Source organism: Neltuma alba, unplaced genomic scaffold (assembly GCF_004799145.2).
Source record: "Neltuma alba isolate B1F8T4 unplaced genomic scaffold, ASM479914v2 tig00013668_pilon, whole genome shotgun sequence".
Lineage (NCBI taxonomy): Eukaryota > Viridiplantae > Streptophyta > Magnoliopsida > Fabales > Fabaceae > Neltuma > Neltuma alba.
Window position 1 is genome coordinate 24,641 of NW_021637837.1, and position 8,538 is coordinate 33,178.

General features: G+C 35.8%; 1 pseudogene; it reads left to right on the forward strand.

Annotated features, from left to right (window-relative positions):
• The first annotated feature begins 4,700 nt into the window (after positions 1–4,700).
• Positions 4,701–7,815, forward strand: LOC114738717 (putative calcium-transporting ATPase 13, plasma membrane-type; annotated as a pseudogene).
• The last annotated feature ends 723 nt before the right edge of the window (positions 7,816–8,538 follow it).

Below are 8,538 nucleotides of genomic sequence, written 5' to 3' on the forward strand. Positions count from 1 at the left end.
TTGGAAAAAAAAATTATACTTTTTGCACATTAATTGTTCTTAACTAATTTTAACTGTTTTTTTGATCAACGCAATTCGGTTATTCGTCTCTTATAATAAGGAACGGAGGGAGTACTAAATATGAATACATCTCCCAGTACGAGTTCAAACCTTAGTTTGACATATTATAAAGAACTAGCCCTTTCTGTTAGATTTAACTCCTATTAGTAAAACTTACATAAAATTAAATGACGAAATATATATTTTAGTCCTGATAACAATAACAATAATAATAATTGATATTCATTTCTCTAGAGAATCGTTGTAGAAGAAAGGTAAAATAAAATCAACGAATACTTTGACCATTGACCCACACACACCCATATATATATATTTATATATATATCATGCTTGAAATTATTTCTCAGAAACTTAATGTAAATTATCCCTCACACATGGTATTCGCCTTCCCCATTTTTTATTTTTCCAACATGTTGTTTCTGTTTTTTTTCTCAAAAAGAATTGTTGTCGCTTAATTGAGGCTGACTTGAGCAAATTCAATCCCATATTTCTTCCTATATATATATATATATATATATATATATATTATCTTTGGTAGTTACAACTCTTTATTTTATTCCTATATGAAATTTATTACTCCCTCCGTTCCTTATTATAAGAGACACTTGATGCTTATGCCATGTTCCTATATATAAGAGACACTTACAAGTTGTCTCTACTTTTTTGTGTTGATTTACTATTTTACTCATATTTATTATCTCCAACTCACACTCTCTCTCCCTCCCACTTCTCTTTCTTTTAATAATTTAATTGTTCTCTCTCATGCTCTCTCTCCTTATTAATGAGGGTATTTTTGGAAAAAAAATTATACTTTTTATACATTAATTGTTCTTAACTAACTTTAACTGTTTTTTTGATCAACGTACTTCGGTTATTTGTCTCTTATAATAAGGAACGGAGGGAGTACTAATTATTCCTTTCTTTCAACTTGTTAGCGCTGGCCCCAAAAAAACAAAAAACTTGTTAGCGGATAAGGGACAACACTTTTTTCTTGGTCAAATGGTTACTTTCTTTTTAATTTAGTTTTCTCTTTTGGAAGGCAAATTTAAATATTAACATATTTAAATAGCCAAATAGGTTGTTGGGACAATATATTTTAACTTAAAAGCATGGACCCATGAATTTACTTAGAAAATATTAAGCTCATTCCATTCATCAAAACATTTATAGTATACTACTCCGGTCCTTATTAAGTTGTTATAAGTTATTTTAAGGACCAATTTAAATAAAATAAACACACTGCAAAGAAGTAAATTAATTCAGATTTTCAGTATTCGAAGATAATCACAAGAATTTTATATCATATTTTTGAGAGAAAAATTCTACTCTTTTTGATCCTAAATACTAAAACTAGTTGGTATATTTGTTTTGATTTTAAATATAAAATCTTAATTTATTTTATCTCCAGATTAATAATTTTTTTCCCTAAACTATCGAATGGATTGTATATGCCAAAGAAAGTTTCCATCTGCAGGGCAACGTAATAAAAATATTTTAAAAAAAATCAACACATCTATCATAAATAATTAATTTTTTATAATAATAAGTTAATTATCTAACTCCTATATTTAGGATGAAAACATAAATAAAAAATTTATGGGATTTATTCCAAAAATATATCTTGACAGGCCGGATTATCTGATTGAAAAATTAGAAAACATCCCAATTAAACAAAATAATCGAGTAATATTATATCTCGGCTGACTTAGTCAATTAATTGAAATAATCACCCAATTAAATATAATATAAATTAAATAAGTGATTTAATTTATAATATTCAGATAATATATAAGTTTATAATATCCAATGGATTAAATCAGAATTAAACCTAAAATAAATTGATATGATGAGAACTCAATCATAATCAAATTAAGTCGGCTTCTCGAGAATGGGGCGCGACCCCAAGTCCAATATTTTGATAATATGCTTATTGAAACTTATAAGTCAAAAAAGGCTACTCATTTTGGGTTGTGTACACACATCTTGTTCCCACATGCATGCCGCGTCATAATTTTTAACGACGGAGCGCATTAGCTTAAAAGCGGCTGTCGGCAGAAGACACCCCGGCTAAACAGCACAGATTCAGCACTCACGATGAGCACATTATTGGGTAAAATCTACACCATTAAAATATAGTTTTAAGAGATTGTATTTATTTTGAATTTTTTATCTATTAAAAAAATATTTTTAAAGATAAAAATTTTAAAAATTTAAATTTTGGCTGCCCATACTAAATTTGTATGGTTAGGATAGGATGAGCGTCCTCCCTGGTTGACAGCAAAACGAATGCTTATCTGTTGGGATATTTGGTCTTTCAGGTGTCTTAAAATTTTTAATGAGCATAAAACCAATCACAGGAAAGAAGCAAATGGTAACAGATGGGTTTGTGGGTTTAGCTGTAAACTCATGAGTACCCAAGTCATTGCCGACATCTTTGGCTTTTACCAGAGTCTTAAAAAGATCTATCTGTATTCAGACTGTATTGTAGCAATTAATTTGGCTCCCAGAGGTTATGATGATAACGACCTTTTAATGGATGAACCTTAGACACCTAATGAATAGGGATTGGCAAGTCAAGTTTTGTAGAGAATTTAACTCCCTCGTTGATCATTTAGGGAAACTTTCTGGTAGGCTAGATATGGGATTTAGCGTGGCTTGTAATTTCAGCTTTTGATTAAAAAAAAAAAAAACGAATGCTTTGTATTCTAATGAGAAAATCACATTCTTTGACGGGCAAAAATTTACACTTAATCCCAACCAAATACATCTATATGAATTGAAGAAATATTAAATATGTACTATATATTAAAAAATAATAATTATCTCATTTTTATTTTTAAGTCACAAAATATTTATTAACTGTTTATTGCCATTTGTAATGGCAATTCTTTACTGTATTTTTAATTTTATTGTTGTTTTATATTTTATTTTTATTTCAATTTTTCATATTTAAGGCCCTGTGCTTGTCATAGTAGTGCTTTTATTGAGAGCTAGTCAATTGAAAATGGCAACTTATGGAAGGTCTGTGACTAGAAAGGCTAAGAGCAAAAAGCTAAATGAAGTACTACCTCTGATTCTAATTATAAGATTTTATTTGCAGTTTACAAACAAAGTCTTATAGGAGGTAGTACTATTTATGATTCTCTTAATGACTTGTAGGAGTTGCATTCATCTTATTTTTAAAAAAATTACAAAAAAAATCTTGAAAATTAAAAAATTATATACAAGGACCTGTTCATAAAATTGTTGTCGTTTGCTTATCAATTATTGTCAAAACCAATATTAATATTGTATTGGGTCTCTATTTATAATTTTTTTTATTTTCAAGGCCTTTTTTGTGATTGTCCCTTCATCTTTTAATAATTTTTTTAAAACTTAAATGCTATTCCACGCAACAAAAAGGAGAATCCCATTTGCAAAAGGAAGTGACGTTCAAAGGATGCTTCTCCATATGACTTGTTGGCTGTTCCGATATCTTTTTACATGGGAATTTATTGTCATTTTAGTGCTGAATGAATCATTGTCTCTCTTTTCTGCGTCGATCCTACCTATAGCACGCGTTAATATGTAAGTAAAAGTTTAGACGTGAAATTTATAAATAAAAACAAAGTATATTATTTTAAAATTAACCGTCGAAACCTATTCTTTTCTGACAATATAACTTGCAAAAAAAAAAAATTCAAATAATCATCGAACGAAGAAACTCATGCAGAATGCAGATGATCGATAGTTACAAATAAAATTCAAATTAATTACACATAGCAATGCATAATATTTTCACAATAAAAATAATATCAGTACGTACTACGTAGTAAAAGATTTCTTAATATACAGACATTTATATGAATAATTTGTCGTACCTATGAATCTGAATCTGAAGTCATAATTGTTGGAACCTACTTTCGACGCAAAGTGGGACGAGAAGAGACACGCAACTTCATTGGGAACCTGCCTGCGAAACTTCGTAGTTTAAACTTCAAACGCTTCTTCCTTGTTTTGTTACGGCAAATCCAGAGACTCTAGTATCAAACACTGTTCCGCGTGTAATATTTATTTATTTGCCCCAAAAGCTATTTGCAATGAATTCTTCATGTCGACGTGACTTCGCCTTCAGGGAAACTTATTGCCTGTGTATAAATATATCATCATCCCATTGTATGTCATATATATCCACACCCTCTATTAAGCTTTCACTTTTTCAGCCTACTCTGCATTCCAAATTCTGTGCTATCTCTCCTTCTATTCTTCAGGTCCGGAAACTCTCCTGTCTTCATATTTCATATATACAGTTTTATAGATACATATAATATTACTTCTTTTGTTCATATATATATATATATATTTCATATATAGCATCCATAAATATGGTCTTATAGATACACACACGAACACACACTATTAAGCCTTCAAGAAGTTTTCTGCATATCCACCAAGCTGCTATTCATTCTTCAGTTTCAGAAACGTTACACTTTGCATTCCTCTATTTCATTGCCACACACACACACACACACACACACAGAGCCTGAGACGTCATGCCTTATATACACATATATATGCATATATATTATTAAGCTTCCAGATAGCCTCATAATAGCTCACTGCCCATACAAGTTTCTGAGTTTCTGCCAATCAAAACAAACATGTCGAAGGCATTTTTGCCAGATATGGAGACAATACAGACACTTCTGCATGCCCCAAAGAATCTTAGCAAACCCAACAAAAAATGGCGCTCCGCATTCGTTAGTATATATTGTTACAGAGCTCTCTTGTCTCACTTCAAATCCACTTTGCTTCCCTCCCGTACCACCATCAAGAACAAGCCTAACCTGTCACCTTCTTCCTCCTATACTGTTATCGATTTAGACACAGATTATTCCTTCTTCAGTGTTAGCCAAACCACACTCACCAATCTCGTGAAGGAGAAAAATGAAGAGACCCTGCAAAATCTTGGTGGGGTGCATGGCGTGGTCTCCGCTCTAAAAACCGACATTGAAAATGGAGTCAAAGGCGGTGGTGATGATGATGATCCCAGTGACGTCATGCGACGGCGCGACGCATTTGGATCTAACACCTATCCCAAACCACCTACGAGAGGTTTCTTTCATTTTGTTAGTGAGGGCTTCAAGGACCCCACCATTCTCATTCTCTTGGTTTGCGCTGCTCTGTCTCTTGGCTTCGGCATCAAAGAGAATGGAATCAAAGAAGGCTGGTACGAAGGTGGAAGCATCTTCGTTGCTGTTTTTCTAGTCATTGCTGTATCTTCCATCAGTAACTTCAGACAGAGCAGACAATTCGACAAGCTGTCCCAGGTTAGCAATAACATCCAAGTAGATGTTGTACGAAGTGGTCGCCGGCAACAAGTTTCCATTTACGACATCGTGGTGGGTGACGTCGTGTGGCTGAAGATCGGAGACCAAGTTCCTGCAGATGGCTTGCTCCTGGAAGGCCATTCTCTGCAAGTTGATGAGTCTAGCATGACAGGTGAGAGCGACCACGTAGAGATTAACGGCGACAAAAACCCATTTTTGTTTTCTGGGACTAAGGTGGCTGACGGGTTTGCTAAAATGCTCGCCACTTCTGTCGGTACGAACACAACATGGGGTCAAATGATGGGTTCCATAAGCAGAGACAACAATGAAGAAACTCCTCTGCAAGAACGCCTCAATCAGCTTACTTCTGCCATTGGCAAAGTTGGCTTGGCAGTGGCTTTTCTTGTTCTTGTTGTTATGTTAGTTCGCTACTTCACAGGGAACACAACTGATGAGAATGGGAATAAGGAGTTCAAGGGAAGCAGCACCAAGTTTGATGACATAATGAATGGAGTTGTGGGAATTGTTGCTGCTGGCGTTACTATTGTCGTGGTCGCGATTCCAGAAGGGCTTCCATTGGCTGTGACATTGACGCTTGCTTATTCCATGAAGAAGATGATGGCTGATATGGCTATGGTGAGGAAGCTCTCTGCCTGCGAGACAATGGGGTCGGCCACAACCATTTGCACTGATAAGACTGGCACACTCACGCTTAATGAGATGAAAGTGACGAAGTTCTGGCTTGGACAGCAACCTATGGAAGAGGAACCTTATCAATCATCAGTTCATTCGGATGTCCAACAACTAATCAAAGAAGGGGTTGCCTTTAACACCACAGGTAGTGTTTACAAGTCTAAAACAAAAAATTCCGAATATGAATTTTCAGGTAGTCCAACAGAAAAGCCATTCTTTCATGGGCTGTTCTTGATTTGGGCATGAACATGGAGGAATTAACGCAAAGTTTTACCATCCTTCATGTGGAGGCCTTCAATTCAAAGAAGAAGATGAGTGGGGTTTTGATTAAAAGGAAGGCAGACAACAAAATCCATGCACATTGGAAAGGAGCAGCTGAGATGGTGCTCAGGTTGTGTTCAAAGTACTACGATGCTTCTGGCAATATGAAAGAACTTGATGACGACAAAAAGCTAGTCTTTGAGCAAATCATTCAAGGGATGGCGGCCAGCAGCCTTCGGTGTATTGCTTTTGCACAAACAGAAGTAGCTGAAGAAGATGATAGAGGAATCAAAGATATAAGAGAAGAAGGGCTCACCCTCTTAGGACTTATTGGTATTAAGGATCCATGTCGTCCAGGAGTCAAGAACGCTGTAAACAATTGCCAACAAGCTGGAGTGAATGTCAAAATGATCACAGGGGACAATATTTTCACAGCCAAAGCCATAGCTACAGAATGCGGCATCCTCCATCCTAATCAAGACACATCTGAAGCAGTCATCGAAGGTGAGGTATTTCGAAACTTGTCTGTCGAGGAAAGACTAAACAAAGTGGAGAAAATTTGTGTGATGGCAAGATCCTCCCCCTTTGACAAGCTCCTAATGGTTCAATGCCTCAAACAGAAAGGTCACGTCGTTGCCGTCACAGGAGATGGCACCAATGATGCTCCAGCATTAAAGGAAGCTGATATAGGACTTTCTATGGGGATTCAAGGCACTGAAGTTGCAAAGGAAAGCTCAGACATTGTTATCTTGGATGATAATTTCACCTCAGTTGCCACAGTTCTTAAATGGGGAAGATGTGTTTATAACAACATCCAAAAGTTTATTCAATTTCAGCTTACAGTAAATGTTGCAGCTCTTGCAATTAACTTTGTGGCTGCAATATCAGCAGGAGAAGTGCCATTAACCGCAGTCCAGCTATTGTGGGTGAACCTAATAATGGACACTTTGGGTGCTCTAGCTTTAGCAACAGAGAAGCCTACGAGGGAGTTATTGGACAAACCCCCAGTGGGTAGAAGTGAGCCTCTCATCACTAATATCATGTGGAGAAATCTCTTAGCCCAAGCTTTATACCAGATCACAATTCTATTGACATTACAGTTCAAGGGTGAGGCCATATTCGGGGTGAGTTCAAAGGTAAATGACACTTTGATTTTCAACACATTTGTGTTATGCCAAGTGTTCAATGAGTTTAATGCAAGGAAGTTGGAGAAGAAGAATGTGTTCCAAGGGATTCAAAAGAACAGGTTGTTTTTGGGAATCATAGGGATAACTATTGTGCTTCAGGTGTTGATGGTGGAGTTTCTTAAGAAATTTGCAGACACTGAAAGATTGAATTGGGGGCAATGGGGTGCATGCATTCTAATTGCAGCTATTTCTTGGCCTATCGGTTGGGTCGTCAAGTTCATTCCCGTCCCAGAGAGACCACTGCTTAGTTTCTTGAACCTGAAAAAGCAATGAATACTTTCTAGTAGATGATTATGATGGTATAGTGATGGGTCAGGTCCCTTTGAGGTACAAAACACAGTGCACATTTAAATACTTCCAGAGGGGGATCATATCCAACTCTTTGCGGTTAGACACGACAGAAATAACTGGTTTGCACTGTCATAACTTTAAATATAATAAACTTTTATTGTACTTTTGCTTTAATTTGTGGTGGGAGGAAATTAAATGGCACTTTCAATGCCAGGGAATTGAATTCTTTGTTTGGGCGCTGGGCTACTGCCAACTTTCTTCTGTTTCCTACCCCTTTCCTCCATTCATCATGTGCAACTTGAGCTTAAAATAATACTACTGCCCACTCCTCTTACCTTATTCTGTTGCCTTTATTTATTTAATATTACATTACACATAAACCTTGACATCCATATCCATTCTTTTCGGAAGCTGTAGTTTCCACCCTAATATTTCATGTGCACACTGCCATAAAATGGCTTTTAAACGGCGGTTAATTGAGGCTTTTAACGGCGGTTTTGGAGGCAGAGTAAAAAGAGTCGACGTTGAAAGTATAAGAAAACACGGCGGTTATTAACCGTTGTGGAAAATTAACTTTCAACGGAGGTTCTATATTAAAACCGCCGTTGAAAATAACTTTCCACGGCGGTTCTATATTAAACCGCCGTGGAAAATCAATTTTTCACAGCGGTTTATTAGTAAACCGCCATTGTAAATTATTTTCCACGGCAGTTTTAGGATAGAGCCGCCGTGGAAAT